Source organism: Brienomyrus brachyistius, chromosome 22 (assembly GCF_023856365.1).
Source record: "Brienomyrus brachyistius isolate T26 chromosome 22, BBRACH_0.4, whole genome shotgun sequence".
NCBI classification, from domain to species: Eukaryota; Metazoa; Chordata; class Actinopteri; order Osteoglossiformes; family Mormyridae; genus Brienomyrus; species Brienomyrus brachyistius.
Window position 1 is genome coordinate 1,562,471 of NC_064554.1, and position 16,767 is coordinate 1,579,237.

The 16,767-nt window shown below is 48.8% G+C and overlaps 1 pseudogene; it reads left to right on the forward strand.

The window, feature by feature from the left end:
• Positions 1 to 398: 398 nt before the first annotated feature.
• LOC125717878 (ubiquitin carboxyl-terminal hydrolase 36-like) lies at positions 399 to 16,600 on the forward strand (annotated as a pseudogene).
• Positions 16,601 to 16,767: the final 167 nt, after the last annotated feature.

The window sequence follows — 16,767 nt, forward strand, 5'->3', positions numbered from 1 at the left end:
TGCGGCTATCCATTACATCTTTATTTAGAAAGGAGCAAAATTACAAAATAGAGTACAGACTACTTTCTATTATATGTTACACAGTGGTTACATTTTACACAAAAGCAACTCTGCTAGTTTCAAAGATTCATTTGAATAGTTTTATTAAGTGGTCAAAAAGAATATTTATGTGATGGAATTAAACGTCTGCATAATATCTAATTTTAATGTTATTTTCATGTTGGTTGAATGAATAATGCGGGATTGAACACCGCATAGTAACATAAGTGACATTCGTAAACAAAGCAAGTTCAAAATGGATTCCACAGGAAAGTCACCAACCGATCTTCCTGTCGTTGCCCCTGATTGGATGCGAGGAAGGGACTCGAACTATTTCCTGGCAACGTGATTGCTCTACAGTAGTATCAATCAAGGCGTGGCCACGCCCCTTCACATTGCAGCATGGAGGATAGAATGTAACAAATTTCAGGTACAGAAGCAAGGTAATCTGTCTCTGAGAAAGAAAGGTCGTCCGTCCGGAAGATAAAAGGAAGGTAATTGCGGAAAAGTCGGCGATTATTTTTAAGCATGCCAGGCAACGATGTAATCAATTCTCGAAAAGAAATGGGTGAGAGGCACAGTGCGACCACCTCGCTAGCGTGTTAGCTAACCATCACCATCGTGCCACATCGTGTCAGCTAGATGAGAAGCAGCTTCGATGGGCGATCGGTGCTGCATCCCCACTTTCCTCTTCGGTGTATGACGGCCGTGTCCGAGGGAAGTGATGCCGGACACGGCTGGCGGCGTGTACTACGCGTTTTGAGCCGTAGACGTGCTAGCTGCTGACTTTCAACTGCTTTGCCTAATGGGATCGTGACTCTAAGGCACACGTCGCTCCGGCGTGGTCGCGGTCTTCGCAGGCGCCAAACCATCGTGCCCGATTATACCAAAGTAACACGCCGATGTGTTGCCCCCCTCCCCCGGACTGGCCGCACTTCATTGCGGCTATCGACTTTTAAATAATTACATGGCTGATTCGGTGTGACGGGGTGGGCTAAGGAAGAAAAGTGCCTATCGAAGGGGTCGTGATTTAACAATCGCCCGGGTTTAGCCTGGTCCGGCGGCTGGATGGGGCCGCCGTTTCCCTCTGCTGCTGGGGGTGGCAGCCCCCCCAGTGCTGCTCCGATCGTGGCTGTAACTCGCCCATGTGTGACTGGGCCTAACGTGGGCGCCCTAGATGATCATGTGTGCCATTTTCATAGCCTTACTCTCCATCGCCTTGTCTTGGTTTTAACTTTCATCCTTGATGTGATTCTTTTTTAATTCGTACAATTTCAGTCAATGTGAAAATACTGTATGGCGAGACGTAAAAACACATCGACCCCATGCTGTTTTTTTTTTGTTTATAATCCTACATGTGTTTTGGGAGCGCCGATCGATGTTGTAAACGGTCCCTTCATGGTTTTCTCCCCAAGATTATGCAAGTAGCCACACTTCTCTACCTGCACCCCTAATTTCTGGGTTCAGAGTCAGTGCTACGAGTTTCATTCAACGTCGAGCTTCTCCTTTACATGCACGCCGCTTGTCTGCCTCTTAGTATGGCTCCGTGGAGTTTTTCTGTTATATCGCTGATTGCTTAATGTAAATATTTAAATACAAATTGTCGCCCTGACTCTGCATTACATCAGTCATACATTTTAAATAACCTTTCGCCGCATCAGTTTTCTGAATCGTTTTTTTCTCTACTGCTATTTTGTTTCTACTTCTTTAACGAAGATGTAGGGTTTATGAATTGCCTTTCCAACATAAAAAATGTCTTAGAACATGCTATATAAGCCAAATAAAAAAAGTGATGTGACTTTAGTAACGTAATATTCCTGTAATTGACCATATGATTGATATGAGGGACAGGCTGGCCTTGGAAATGCACTCTGTGGTTCATCTGCACACTTAAGTATGGGGAGCATGAATCTGTGTGCACGTGCCTGGGGGGGGGGGGAGCAGGTCGACCTCGATTATCAGATATATCCTGTTGTAGCTGGGAGATACCACCCAGTGAAAGCTCCCTCTCTTGCTCTATGGGACAGCTTGGCTGGTTTTGTTTGTTAGATATCTGTCTACTTTGGATAATGTTGTTTGTCTAAATATAAAATCAGATGTCATTAATGCTGATTTTGACCAAATGTCAGGAAGGGTAAACGTAGTAGCAAATGGTGATTATTATCCAATGGCTTCAGTAGGGCATCTTTTAAAGGTTTCTTCTGCATTGCAGTTAGAAATTAGCTTGATAGCCCTTTTTTAGTAACTATATTATGGGCTCAGATGCTGTTAAACTGGGTGCTTTTAGTGTCACCCAGACCGCACTGCTAGCACTGCCATTGTGACATCATCCTCCTCAAGTTCCTGGTGTGTTTTTGCCTTCGTTCGTGGCGGACTGAAACCCGCCGGGGATTTTCTCAGAGTTCATTGTGTGCTGGCTCGTCTCGCGCTGCGGGTATTTTTACGTGCAGATTCATGGCAGCTGCTCGGCTGATTCTTGGCTTGTCGACCTGAAATTGGATTACGACATGCTTGTTACTGGATGCTTCTCTCGCTTGGTGGGTCTGGTCTCCTGAGTGGAGTTCTCCCTTCACATCGCTGTGTGTCTTAAAGGGCCCCCTTCCCTGTTCCCCTGCAGGGTGGTTACATCTCGGGGTCGTCGCCAATGACGAGCCCACCTCTTGATGCCAGGTTTAATGGCATCAGCATGGTAACCTGGAGGTCGGTTTGTCCTTGTATGTGTTGTTTGGTTCTGTGCCCTCCTATACCATGGTTTACTCCTGAGCTATTCCTAAAATCAGGGACACCACCCCTAGCCCCCTCACCCCCCCTAGCCCAGGCATCTTCTGTCGTGTTGCCATCACTATAGTGCCCCCTGGCCATTGCAGGTCGCCAGTGCATAGGTCCTATTCCGCACAAGCTGTTCCGTAGGCCTGAGTGTGTGCCCATTAGTGATTGTGATGCTTCCGTGGATATGCCCACAGGCCTGCATCTGGACAGGATGACATTCACGTCGGTCGAATTCGAAATCTCCCCATTTCCGGGGACCATTCTCTTCCCCTCTGCCAGGACGATAATAGAGAGGAGGGGACGGTCTGTCAGCCCTGATGGAAGTCAGATGAGATCTGTGAAAAGAAGCATCCCAGTGTTCCTGTACTCAGACTTGTGCACATGGCAAATTGAAGGATAAATGAATTAATCAGTGCATCTTATAACTGCTTAATTCTTTTTGCGATCACAGACTAGTTATGATTTGGGCTAGAGAGAGAGAAGGGAAGCAAGAGAGAATTGGCAGGTGTGCAGGAGAACATCTGGCCCTTTTGTTCCGTGCCGAGCCGCACGTTGCATTGACTTTGTGCTGCACTCCAATACAAAGTCCATGTGAGCTCGGCATATCAGGGAAGCTCCTGTCTGAGGCCCCGCCCCCTCGTGTTATGGTAACCATTGGAGATGGCTGCCAAGGTCCAGCCGCTCCTCTCTGACCTCAGCCTGTCGTTCCACAGAAGGGAGACTGGATTTTGTGGTTGGTCACTGGCCCCCCCCCCAGGTCAGGTAGAGGTGGGTTTAAGTGGTGAACGGGGAAATGGACTGTATATACTGCTTCTCTGAAGCGCCACCTTCAGGGCCTGACCTTGCGACTGGGGATGTAGTGGTTTGTGTCTCGGGAAAGAAGGGAGCAAGTTATTTTTGTGGGCTATGCAGCTAACGATATTGAGCCTGGATGTGGGTGTGGTTTCCTGCCCATCATGGCTGCTGACCCCGCCCCCCTTTGCGCCTCCACCCTCAGTGATGCGCCATGCCCATCGTGGAGAAGCTGAAAGAGGTGCTAAAGCCTGGGCGCAAGGACTCCACCGACGAGGGAGACCTCAACCGGCTGCTGGCCTCCTCGGCCAAGAAGGTGCTGCTGCAGAAGATCGAATTTGAGCCGGCCAGCCGCAGCTTCTCCTACCAGTTGGAGGCCCTCAAGAGCAAATATGTCATCCTCAACCCTAAGTCTGAGGGCATAGCTGGACAGAAGGCCCTGGAGAACATCCAAATTAAGCGCCAGGGTACGTTTGGTACCTGGCAGGGGGTTTGTGTGTGTGTGTGCGTGTGTGTGTGTTTTTGTTTGTTTTGTATTATTATTTGTAATAATCAGTAGATGAGATGGGTGTGCATTTAATAACATTTATGCGTGTATATACATATTTGATTTTGACTTTTTTCCCTGAAGATCTGTTTGTATAAATATATAAAGTAAAATGCTTGTCTTGTTCCCATTGGTCAGTGTGCTTAGCCTGTCACCATGGCGATTTAAAGTTACTGGTGTCTCTCTAACCCCTCCAGCTCCAGAGGGCACAGTAACTGGGCAGGGTGACGGGATCCCGGCCCCCCAGAAACTGCTGTTCCCCGGGAACAGACTCTCCTTGCAGTGGGAGCGCACCTACAGGGTGGGGGCCGGCCTCCATAACCTGGGCAACACCTGCTTTCTGAACTCCACGGTGCAGTGCCTCACCTACACCCCACCCCTTGCCAACTACCTGCTCTCCAAGGAGCACAGCCGTGCCTGTGAGTCGACCAAGCCCCACCCCAGATTTTCCTATTGGCTGTATCTATAATGTATGTGCAGACTAGCCAGTGAAATGACCGTGTTGTTTGGTGTGTTTGCTTCCAGCCTGACAAAGTTTACTTGTCAGTTGATTATAACGCGCTTGATAACCTGGCCGAAGTGGCAGGAGGCAGGCTGAGGGCTGTTTTAGACCAATGAGAGTGCAGCTTTTGCGTTACTGGATTACTGGATGCTGAGTCCTCATGGCGCTGTTTCTCTCTGGCAGGTCACCAGTCTGGCTTCTGCATGATTTGCATCATGCAGAACCACATCATCCAAGCCTTCGCCAACACCGGCAATGCCATCAAGCCGGTCTCCTTCATCCGGGACCTAAAAAGTGAGGATGCGTTGGTTGCTGCTCTACCTGTTCCTCTCCCTTACTCTCTCACTGTTTCCCGCTCGTGCGTAACTCCAGGGGGGTGTCGTGGTGATCCTGTTTCTATCGATTAGCTTTCTGCCCACCCTCCCCCTCTAATGGGCTCTTAATTGCCCCCCCCCCCGGTGGTCCATTTAGCCTGCGTGGACTGGGTAACAATCAGCATCCTCTCTTCTCCAGAAATCGCACGTCACTTTCGTTTCGGCAGCCAGGAAGACGCCCATGAGTTTCTGCGCTACACCATCGACGCCATGCAGAAGGCCTGTCTCAACGGCTACCCCAAGTAAGGGCGCTTCAGGGCTGCTTTCTCCACGTCCCGTATGGGGCCATTTAAAAACCCTTATAGACGACAGCGAGACATTTATGCAGTCAGTTATTCCAGGTCTAACGACTTTAATGGTTATGTAGTTCTGTCTGGAATGTCTTCCTGGGGAAGCAGGTTCAAACCTCCACCACGTCTCTCAGCATACAAATGTGTCCTCTGTCATTATTTAAGTTGCTCCCCGACTGGTGAGCCTTGGTGTCTTTGGACGTGTAAGTGTATTAGCATTGAAGATTAGATAAGGAGACTGAAACTCAGTACGTTTACATGCACACTATGAAAATCGAATTACTGCGTTGGTCCGACTAAAATCGCACTAAATCGAATTTCTCAAAGTTGGCCTAAGACACCCAGATAATCGACAAATCGACTCCTAATCGCGTTAACTCGTGCATGTAAATGTTGAGTCGGACTGGCCTAGGTGCTCTGCGGACGCTCCATGGTCCCCCCCCCCCCCCCCCCCCCCCGGGCTTTGACCTGGAAGTAACAAAAGAAGCATGGAGCATAGCAGAGAACGTACAGCGTGCGAAATGTGCAGCGTTGTCCAGCTGCCCAATTCACCGCTCGACTAAAGGACGCTTTTCCACCAGGTACTGTACTTTTGGTTCTCCAAAAAGGTAGCAAAAGTACAGTATTTTAAGGTGTTGGTTTACACTGGCCCAAAAGCTGGAATCAGCGCTGAATGACATCACAACGCAAGGCGGGGTATTCCGTACTCAATTGAAAAATGGCTGTAGTAGGACTGGACAATGTGCAGTATTAATACCAACATTGCATGTTATGCGCATCCGATTCTTACATCACTACTCAGATTAAGGTCGGCTTTTTCTTACCTTTAGTCTAGTATGGATATTATAGCTTTAAGTCTCGCGAAAACATTTTTGCACTTTCATAGAACAAAATTTTAATGATTATATCTTTTCAAGATTATCTAGTATATGTTTATGAATCAATTTAAACTTTAATCGCCGCTGCTTTTGCACGAGCACGAGTGTTCTCTGAAACGATCATAATCATTTTCATCAATCCATCCATTTTCCAAACCGCTTATCCTACTGGGTCGCGTGGTCCGGAGCCTATCCCGGAATCAATGGGCACGAGGCAGGGAACAACCCAGCATGGGGGGCCAGCCCATCACAGTGCACACTCACACACCATTCACTCTCACACGCACACCTACGGGCAATTTATCAACTCCAATCAGCCTTAGCATGTTTTTGGACTGTGGGGGGGAACCGGAGTACCCGAGGAAACCCCACGATGACATGAGGAGAACATGTGAACTCCGCACACATGTGACCCAGGCGGAGAGTCGAACCCGGGTCCCAGTGGTGTGAGGCAACAGTGCTAACCACTGCACCACCATGCTGCCCCGAACACTATACAAAATGCTTTATTTCTTGCTGTCCTGATCGTGTTGTATCTGCTCTTCCGACCAGATCGCAATTAAAGCTTGTGGTGTGTCACTTCATTTGTGCATGCATCCATTATTACTTTTATTTATGCTTCTCCCCATAGGTTGGACAGGCAGACTCAAGCCACCACCCTGGTTCATCAGATCTTCGGAGGTTACCTCAGGTCACGAGGTATGTCAGGCCTGTGGGGGGTGTGAACCGCCGGTTTAGTCAGGGGGCGAGTGTGTGGCTCGCCAGGTTAGGACACTGTGATCAGAAGGTTGCCGGTTCAAATCTGAGTCAGCAAATTGCTTTTAATATTGAATCTTTGAGCGAGGCCCTTACCCCTGAATTGCTCCAGGGACTGGCTAACCTTGTGGTATCGGTCATGCCTTGCTTTAAATAAAAGCCTGTGCTGAATAAATTACAAGTTGAAGAATTATAATTTGAGTCCCCATCAGGAGAGGGAATGTATGCTTTTCTTATGGAGCCACTAGCATAACTAGCATAACCTGGCTCTGAATCTGTGATCTGTTTTTAGCATCCAGTTGTTTATACTGCAAAGAGTAGCTGCGGTCATGTTATACTATATTTTAAAAATATTTTGTGTGTGTGTGTGTGTGTGTGTGTGTGTGTGTGTGTGTGTGTGTGTGCACGCTCGTTTCAGTGAAGTGCTCCATCTGTAAGAGTGTGTCAGATACGTACGACCCCTACCTGGACATTGCGGTGGAGATCAGGGTGAGTAATGGCTTACACGTGGCAAATGGAGTTTAAGGTGTCCTCACACTAGGGGATCTGTACAGTGCTCATGCAAGTTTGAACCCCAACGTCTAGTTTGTTTGACTAGTGTGATCGCTAGCCATACCCAAGCACGGAACGCAGACGTGATGTCAAAAGTGCGATCAACACTTGCGCACACATACTATATACGGACCCTGAAGGAACAGATCGGATAGGCTTTACATATCGGGTACTGACAAGCATTTAACAAGCATTGTGTGAAAGGGATCACTTTGGTCTACGCCAGAGGTGCAACGTTTGCTGGAAATTTGGGCTGACGAAAGTATCCAGGAACAATTGCATGCAACACACAAAAACTCTGAGATATAAATGAAAATTGCTGCATTGCATACTTGATAAATTTATTAGAAGGCCGTGTGTCATCGTGCTCGAAACGACTCCAAAAAAAGTCATAAAGTGAAGTCATTAATCATGAGCTTCATTGTGTTGTGCGATAGCACTTTTTCTTATGTTCAACATGAAAAAGTCGCACAGTGATGACAAAAGCGTGCTTGGGCCTAGAATGTTAAGCACAATATGAGTGCAAACCAGTGGGGGAATGGGGGGGGGGACAGTTGTGCTTGGGCATGGTACAAGGCAACTGGGCCAAACGTGAATATGCCCTAAGTTATTCCGTTTTCACTGGGACTGGGGTTTTTAATCACAATGCTAACTCCTGAACCGAAGGGATGGCTGCCGACTCTGTCCTCCATGCTCACTCGGCTCGGGGGATTGCGGGAGATTTTTTTAAACTTTTACGGCTAATTCTTCACAAGCGTGCGGAGGTTTCCCAAAGATCTGCCCCAGCAAGTGAATTGATTTTATTTCATTGCCCGTGGGATTGACTGTCATCGTTTCTTCTACAGCAAGCGGCAAACATCGTCCGTGCTTTGGAGCTGTTCGTTAAGCCAGACGTGCTGAGTGGCGAGAACGCCTACATGTGTGCCAGGTGAGTCCACACATTAGGCACATTAATATTTAGCTGATCTCGGCAGATACGGGCTTAGGCTAAGCTTGCAAGAGTTATAGTGTGTACGTGCGAGTGTACTTATCCTAAGGCTGTTATGTGGAATTATGGGTAAATGTGCAGGCCAAGCTGATATGTAGGGCGTTTTTATTAGAAAATAAGTTACGGAGCCACCACAGTGAAATCCAAAACAGTGAGACATATTCGCAATGATTTGTATTTTTTGGCTGTGCTCAGAGTATTGCTATTCATACAGTCTAGTTTGTCAAAAATCGGAATAGCGTTCTAAAATCCGACCGTTGAACGACGCTGTCAACAAGGTCTGGCTTTGTCATGCATGAAAAAATGGTGGCTCTGAATTCCCATCATGCCCCGCTGGCTGTGATCAGGTTCACCTTGACGTTAACGGGTAGCGCCTTAATAGATATATGCTCACGGATGTCTTCCTGGCAACCAGTCTGGGATTTCTGGTTGGTGGGCTTGTCGGTACTGATGGGACATCTTGTCGCGGTTACTGTTTAGGTGCAAAAAGAAAGTTCCGGCAACCAAGCGCTTCACAGTGCACCGGACGTCCAACGTGCTTACGCTGTCGCTGAAGAGGTTCGCCAACTTCAGCGGAGGCAAGATCACCAAGGTGATCCTCCACTGTGGGAACGTAGGCTTCATGGTGCCTGATTTGGGACCCTCTTGGGTCTGAGTTAATGGGGAACATCATCATTACGTGACTTAACCATGAACCCAGTGAGTCACCTTTTTTTTCCCATCCTTTCTAGGACGTGGGCTACCCAGAATTCTTGAACATTCGGCCTTACATGTCGCAGAACACAGGGGACCCAATCATATATGGCCTATATGCAGTCCTGGTGCATTCTGGGTACAGTTGTCACGCTGGCCATTACTACTGCTACGTTAAGGTGAGAGTCGTGGCACCCCCCGGAGCACGCTGAGTACTGTCTGAGGGCTGGGGCCCGGCCTGATTCTGAAATGTGCCGCTGGGTGTTTGCAGGCAAGCAACGGCCAGTGGTACCAGATGAATGACTCTATGGTACATTCCAGCAACATCAAGGTGGTTCTCAATCAGCAGGCATATGTGCTGTTCTATCTGAGGTAAGACGACGTCTGGCTCCCTAATGGATGCTGTGTGTGTCAGGCCCAGCTGTTTTTCATTACTGCTTTTCTTTTCGTACGGAACCTAGAATCCGGAAACGAAGAAGAACGCAGAGACGCCTGTGGTGAAACCGGGAGCAGTGCATTCTGGGAAAAGTGGCCCGACTGCAGAGCAGCTGAAGAAGGCGGCGCTCAGTGGGCCGAGGTCATCCCCGCAGGTGACCAAGGTGTGTGGGTGAGGGATGGGGTGTGGTCCAGTCTGGTCCAGGGGCCCGTTGGGCTGGGTGTTAGCCTGGAGGCCACTATGGAGGGGCTACATGATATACTAAACTACCCCTTTTTTGTGCAGAAGCTGGAGTCGTCCCAGCTGCGAAAGATCCATTCACTGGATGGGGGGCTGGGAGTTCCTGTGCCCCGGGTCGCCCCCAAACCGGCCAACGGCTCGGCCTTGACCTCGCCCACAGGGCCAACGCTCATCCCCCGAGCCGCCAAAGAAGGTGAAAAAGACTCCACCCCCGACCCAAGGCGTGACCTCGCCCATCGCCACCACTGCAACCAATGGCGTGGGCCGGACGGATGTCCACAGGAGGCACTCGCAGGAGAGCGTGGGAATTGCAGCATCTACCTCAATGAAGTCCCTCTCCGAGTCGTCCGGGGACTCGTCCGAGTCTAAGGTGCGTCAGGAGCGTTCAGCAGCACGGCACGAAAAATTACGTTTTTTTTTTTAAAAACTTTAACTAAATATGCTAGAAATATTCAACATTTCTTTTTATTTCCTTTAGTCTTGGAAGCAACATTTATTACTGTTTCAGTACTGTCTAGCTAAAGTAATGGTTTATCAAAAATTGCCATTAATAAAACCTGGAACATTTTTTTGCCCATTTTGAGGATTTTTTTTTTTCTTTTTGCCCCAATCCATTAACTATTTATTTCTGCCAAGTCTGAGTCCTGATGCAATTAATATATATATGAGAGGGAGAGAGAGAGAGAGAGAGAAGACGACACACAAATCAGGAAAGTAAAACTAAACGGCGACGACTCATGAGAAATCATGACCCAGTTACTCACCATAATCCACAGACCTTGTAATGAACAGAACCATCTTTTTCAGTTTTGGGGTTGAAGTAGCCCTGTAAGGCTTAGCAGGGGGGTGATTAACCGGACGTGTCTGCTGCTCCTCCAGCACGGCCCCCGGAGTGCGCCGGCTGGGGAGACGGGGTCGACCACAGCCAGGAGCCTGAACGGGACGTGCTCCCCGCGCCGGGGTTCGGAGCCCCCCAAGCCTGTGGATCGTGGGTCGGGACTCGGCGCCGAGCACAAAACAGCCAAATTAAAGCCCCCGGCCGTCACCAACATCACATCGGAGGCCACCAATCCCACCTCCCCACCCCCCGCAAAGAAGCTCGCCCTGTCTGCCAAGAAGGTGAGGGGCTGGGGGGGGCTGCTTTCGGGGGGGACGCTACCAGCACTGTGGTCACACTCGCAGGTAGCTGCTTGCACAGCGTCCAGCACGAGCTGTGATTAAACCCTAAATTACTAAGCATCCCCTTCCGGTGCTTAAGCTGAGCTCTCGGCACTCTTCGCTTTTTTCCGTCTTTGTAAGTCTCTTTCCGTTCTCTTCTAACCATTTCTAATCCGCCGTCTGCCGCATTCTCTCCGTTTTTTTTCTCTCGTCCATTTTCCTCTTTCATTTTGTTTTTCCACATTTTTATTTTTATTTCCCCCTTGTGTACACGGATGGCACTTTTTTCTTTTCTTTTAGACCACCAAGTTTTTATTTCTGTCAATAACTGCAGGTCAGGCCCAATGGGAGCCCCAGCAGCAGTGATGTGCCGCCCTCCCAGCCACGCCCCTTGTCCAGTGACCTCACACTTTCAGAACATCCACCCCTGTTGGTCTCCACCCCGCCGAATCACAAACCTCGGTATGGCTCAACCTGTAGGAGGTGGCATCTATGGGCTTGAGTGATGGATATCAGGCACCTGGGGTGTGGGTAGATGTCACAGTTGACCCTGGTGTTTTTGCCTGCCCTGCATCTGTCTCTGTATCCCCATGTGTGCTATTTGTTCCTGATGTGATCCTCCTCATCTCTGGTTGCTCCCACCCCTCCCCCCTCCCAGGATGGTTCCATTTCATTCGCTCAAGTCATCATCTTTGCCTGGACCCGCCTCCCACTCAACCCCGACCAAAAGCTCTCACCCTGTCCCCACGGAAACCAGCCCCCTGCCCAGACCGCTCTCCGTGGCAACAAGTCTATCCTCCCCTGTCAGCCCTGCGTTGAAGAGGAAGAGGAGGAAGAAGAAAAAACGGCGTCACTCCGAGACAAGCGACGGCCAGCAACCAACACCGGGGCAACCCGAGGCCCAGGTAGAGGAGGCGTCAGTCTGTGAGGAGAAGAGGAAGAAGAAAAAGAAGAAAAGGAAGAGGGAGGAGGAGGAGGGACCTGCTGCCCATCCGGCCCAGGAGCTCGTGTCACACCTGGAGCCGCTGGTGCTTCAGGATGAAGACTGGAGTCTGGCCAAACCCTGGAGCATCGCGGCCGAGCCACAGGAACAGGCCAGAGATGCAGTGAGGCTGAAGAAGAAAAAGAGGAAGCGGAAATGTGACGAGGTATTGGAGGAAGCCATGAGTCCGTCCTCGGCTGCAGAGAGGTGCGTCTCCCATATTCACAGTCTCAGACTGAGATTAGACCTCTTCCATGGGGTGTCCTATTCTGTGCTAAGATATAATGTCGGTGTGATTTTTATTGTGTTCAATAGGGGGTGGTGTGTGCTTCTGCAGTTTCATACTCCTTACTCGAGATTGGAAGGTTCCAATCCTGTAGAATGATTTTACCTCTGGGTTTCTGAGCAAAGTCCTGAACACCAGTTGCTCCAGGGTCTCAGCTGTATATTACTTTGGATGAAAGTCTAGGAAATAAATTAAACAGACCCTGCTGGCTTCCTCAGGGCACCTATGAAACTCCAGAGTCTGAGAATAAAACCAGCATGAGGTTCAGCAAAGGGAGGGTATTTCCTGAGGTGCCCCGTGCAGAATGCTGTTCTCGGATCAGTCCGCTGAAACGCTCTGGCTTTACCCCAGGCCAGCAGTGGAGGAAACAGTGACTGAGACGAGCACAGTGGACGTGGCTGAACTGCTTCGGCAGAAACTGGAAAGGAGGAGGAAGAAGAAGAAAATGCTGAAGGAGAAGAGAGCATGTCTCAAAGACCCAGAACCTTCTCCTCAGAAGCCTTCTGAGGAGGTGAAGACTGCTGACTGCAGTAAAGGTACTGGCATTCTCAGTGTTAAGGTCAATAGTGTTAAGGTTCTGCTGCTATTTAAATACAGAGAGTCATGTACAGGGTCCTGAGCAGCTGGGCGTTAGCGGCGATGTTCAGTCAGCAGACCAGCCAATCAGAGCACTCGGTTGACTCTCCCTCTCGCCCTTGCAGCAACGACCGTGATCGTCTGGGACTGCCAAGTCCGGGACGGGTACAAGCGCACGCAGGAATCGCAGGGCCCCAAAACCGCACGGTCTGCCTGGGACGGCGCCAGGACCAGCACTGTGGTAGAAGAGCTGCTCCGGAACTCTGAGGACAGAGCGTACGGGAGCCAAGGTGACGGCCCTGTGACGGAGCTCCTGTCTGGTCTGGTGTAGATCTGGCCAATTGCTTCTGTTGATGTTCAAAGGACCTGGCTAGAATTCATGTAAACAGCTCTGGTAGAAGTTGATTGGCCAAAAAGATTGAGATATTTGGGGCAGGGACTATCGCTTTTGCCTGAGCTTCTGCTCAGTGTAGGTACTGTTCACTGCAGTTCTCACCTGGGATGGAGAGCTTTCAGCGATCAGCCGGGAAGCCATGGAGGACACACAAAACGCCAAGCAGGACACCGTGATCGACGAGTGGGACGAGGAGTTCGACAGAGGCAAGGTGAGTGTGCTGGGCAGGGGGTGGGTGGATCTGTGTGTACGTGGCTGTCCTGCCATTGGCTGCAAGACCGTGGCCGTCATCTTATTGGCTGCATGATTGTATGTTTGTGGACTGAGGATGTTACCGTCAGATCTGATTGCCTGTAATGCAGAGTTTCGGGCCGCGAGCCATGGCTGTAATGGATTGATCCGGCCCATAAAGAGCCCGCTTCTACCCTCTAATTGCCGTCCAAATGCGATTCAGGCCTAGATCAGAGCTAATGCCGTCCTGTGTGGAATTAAAAGGCCCAGAGCTCAGGGGGGGGGAGATGATACCTCATTGTCTCTGGGGAATGATGAGATGCTGGATGATGTGTGTGTGTGTATGTGTGCGCAGGAGAAGAAAGTGAAAAAGTACAAGAAAGAGAGGAGAAGGAGTGGCAACATCTTCCAGAAGGTCCAGGACCGGAGGAACATGTGGTCCGTCACCGGAGGGAAGAGGAGCGGATTCGGATACCGCCACTGAGTCGGGTAAGCTGGGGTTCGAACCCATGTCCCGCAGACTCAGGATTCAGCCATGTGCCATGTTCTCCATTCCAATTCCACTCTCTCTTTCCCCTCCCCAGAAGTGTCCCAGACTCCCCCTTCCTGCCGGAACATGGTCGAGCCTCTCCTGAAGATTCCAGCTAGCCGTCGGGGATGTACAGGCTGACGGGACGGCTGTGTCGTGAGCCGGTTCCGTTTATCCAAGGAGCAAAGATGGTTAACAGGGTCACTGGGGTCCTCGCCCACCCCCGAAATACATTGAACAGCAGCAAACGGGTTTATATCATACAGGGTTCTGTGCATTGCCAGCATGGCGTCGGTGACATTCCCTCCTGTGGTGGATTGTCTTGTTGCTTGCGGTCATGCCTGCTGTTTCTCTCTTCAGCCGTGGGCTGCAGTGACTGAGCCCTGCGTCGATTTCAGCAGAAGCTGAAGTTAAGTAAGGAAATGACAACACTGAAGGCTGGACGCGTACTTCAGGGTCTGGCCGATGTCATTGGGTGGCAGGTCCCCTATGGGACAGCGTGTGGTATGAAGCCGGGGGTAAACAGGGATCAACTTTAATGCCCAACTGCCCTCACTTAGTCCCCTACTTTGTGTTTAATTTCTCTCTTTATTGAAGAACACACATTTGACAACCTAGAAGTAGATGGGCTTTGTGGTGTGACAGACCACAATTATGTCTTTCCCTCAATCTTAGTTCAGCTGCTGTTGTAATGGCTCCCTTACTGACATTCATGAAGACAGCTACAGTGAGCCACACCATATCAATGTGAGATATAGGCTTATTTTATATTTTCATATCAATTAATTGGAATGCATTCTATAGATGTGCATATACACATATATAATATATACTAAATGGATATGTATTGATAAACAGACGATTGTAACGATTTAAACGACATTCACTTCTTTATGTAGTGTGTGTTTTTTTTTTTTTTTTTTCTTTTCCTCTTGTGACGTACGTGTTTGATGCATTTAAGCGTATCTGATTGAAAGCAGGGGCGGATCGCGGCGCGTAAACAGGATGCTGACCACGAAAGCCTGTCGGCCCGGAGAAGTTGCTTCGAGTCGCTGGGGCTTTTTGATCTCTGCTTCCGTTGAGCATGTGTGGATCGCTCGAGCGAGGAAGAGTCTTGGTCTATACCTTATTCTGAGCCATAACGTCGTCGATTTTTCATAAACTTACGTTTTTCACCCACCCCCCCCTTGTTGAAACATTGTGAAACTGTCAGTTTGAACCAGGGATTACAGTTGTGGTTTGACTTCTTACCATCTAGTAGGTTTAGCTGAATGGTGTCTATATGTGACACCGATTTGACGAGAGGGAAACGCCAAAGTTTTTTTTTGATCGTTTAATGGAGTTTCCTTCTGAATGTTTAGCTGTGGGGCTTTAGAATGGAGTTGGAATTTACTCCCTTCATTTACAGTTGCAGGCGTTTGTCTCCTCTGCCCAATCTACCTCCCATATTTGTACATGTTTTCCTGCACAGCTCCTGCCATCAGGGGAGCAGGTGTAAACTCCGTTTTCCACTCGCTTTTGGGTACAGCGCCCAGAACGGATCGGGCTATCCACGTCGTCAGGGATAAATGATGCATGGGGGGAAAGATTCCCAATCATTTATTGTCATTTTAAAGTCACATTCGTGTTCTCTATATATTTCCTGTATATATTTCAGTTGCAAACGTGGCAAATTAATATTAAACGCGCTATGGATTAGTTCTGTACACACTTTTTGAAGTTAGTTCAGTGGCCCTTTCCGTCTAATTGGTGCAGCTGGGAGGGCTAACTGTCCCTCCCCAAAGTAGGGAATTAGTGGCGGTTGTGGAGCGGCTCATTTGCGCGTACCTAGAATCTGGATCCTTCCGGTTTACTGTGTTGACAAACTCATGCGTTATGTAGACCCAGCAAGCCTTGGGTCTTCAAAACTGTTCCGGTTCCTAATCTATGCAATTTTTGACTGCACGATTAAGCTGATCACTTGAGATTTTACAATGGTTGTACACACGCACCCCCCCCCCCCCCCCAAAGCCTACACCGACTGCTGTATTACGATCACCCACATTCTGACCGTTCAAAAACATCTCCGGGGTCTTCCATGGAACTGGGCAAAAACATATTACCTGTGAAGTAATGGAATAAATGCTTTGCTAGTGTATATCTCATACATGCACATTGTGTTTGCGATACCAGTACAACAAAATGCAGTTCGGATGTTACAATCATTTAAACTTGAGTTAAGCAATTTCAGTCGGTTGTTTGGCTGTAATTTTAGAGTTTAACAAAAAAGTGTTGGGGGGGGGGGGGGGTGAACGCAATGTAGTTGGTATTGACCTCCTATGCCTTTACTGTAGTGCAGTACAGTAAGCAACTTGTGGAAACGCAAGTCCTGTGTTCGGTAGATTGTATGAATGTTTTGTGTGTATCTGGGAGTAGAATTGTTAAGTATTCATAAGTGACCCTTTTTTAAAAAAGAAAAAATCTGACTCTAACCCATGTATGTCGTTTGCATTGTATTTTGCACAGTTTCGGATTTAAATACCTTTTATTAATGTAGGAACTATTGCAAAAGAAAATACAAACGTGCAATAAAATTCAGTGAACATGTTTGTTCGATGTTTCTCGCTTTTGGCTTAACGCATATTTTAAATACATTCTCTTCCTATGGATCGATGTCATCTTTCCGTTGAAAACACAGTTGCCTTTTGACCTTTTGCTACAATTTACAGTCATTGAGCCAGCTGAGAGAATTTGTGATCCAAGCGACAATTACAAA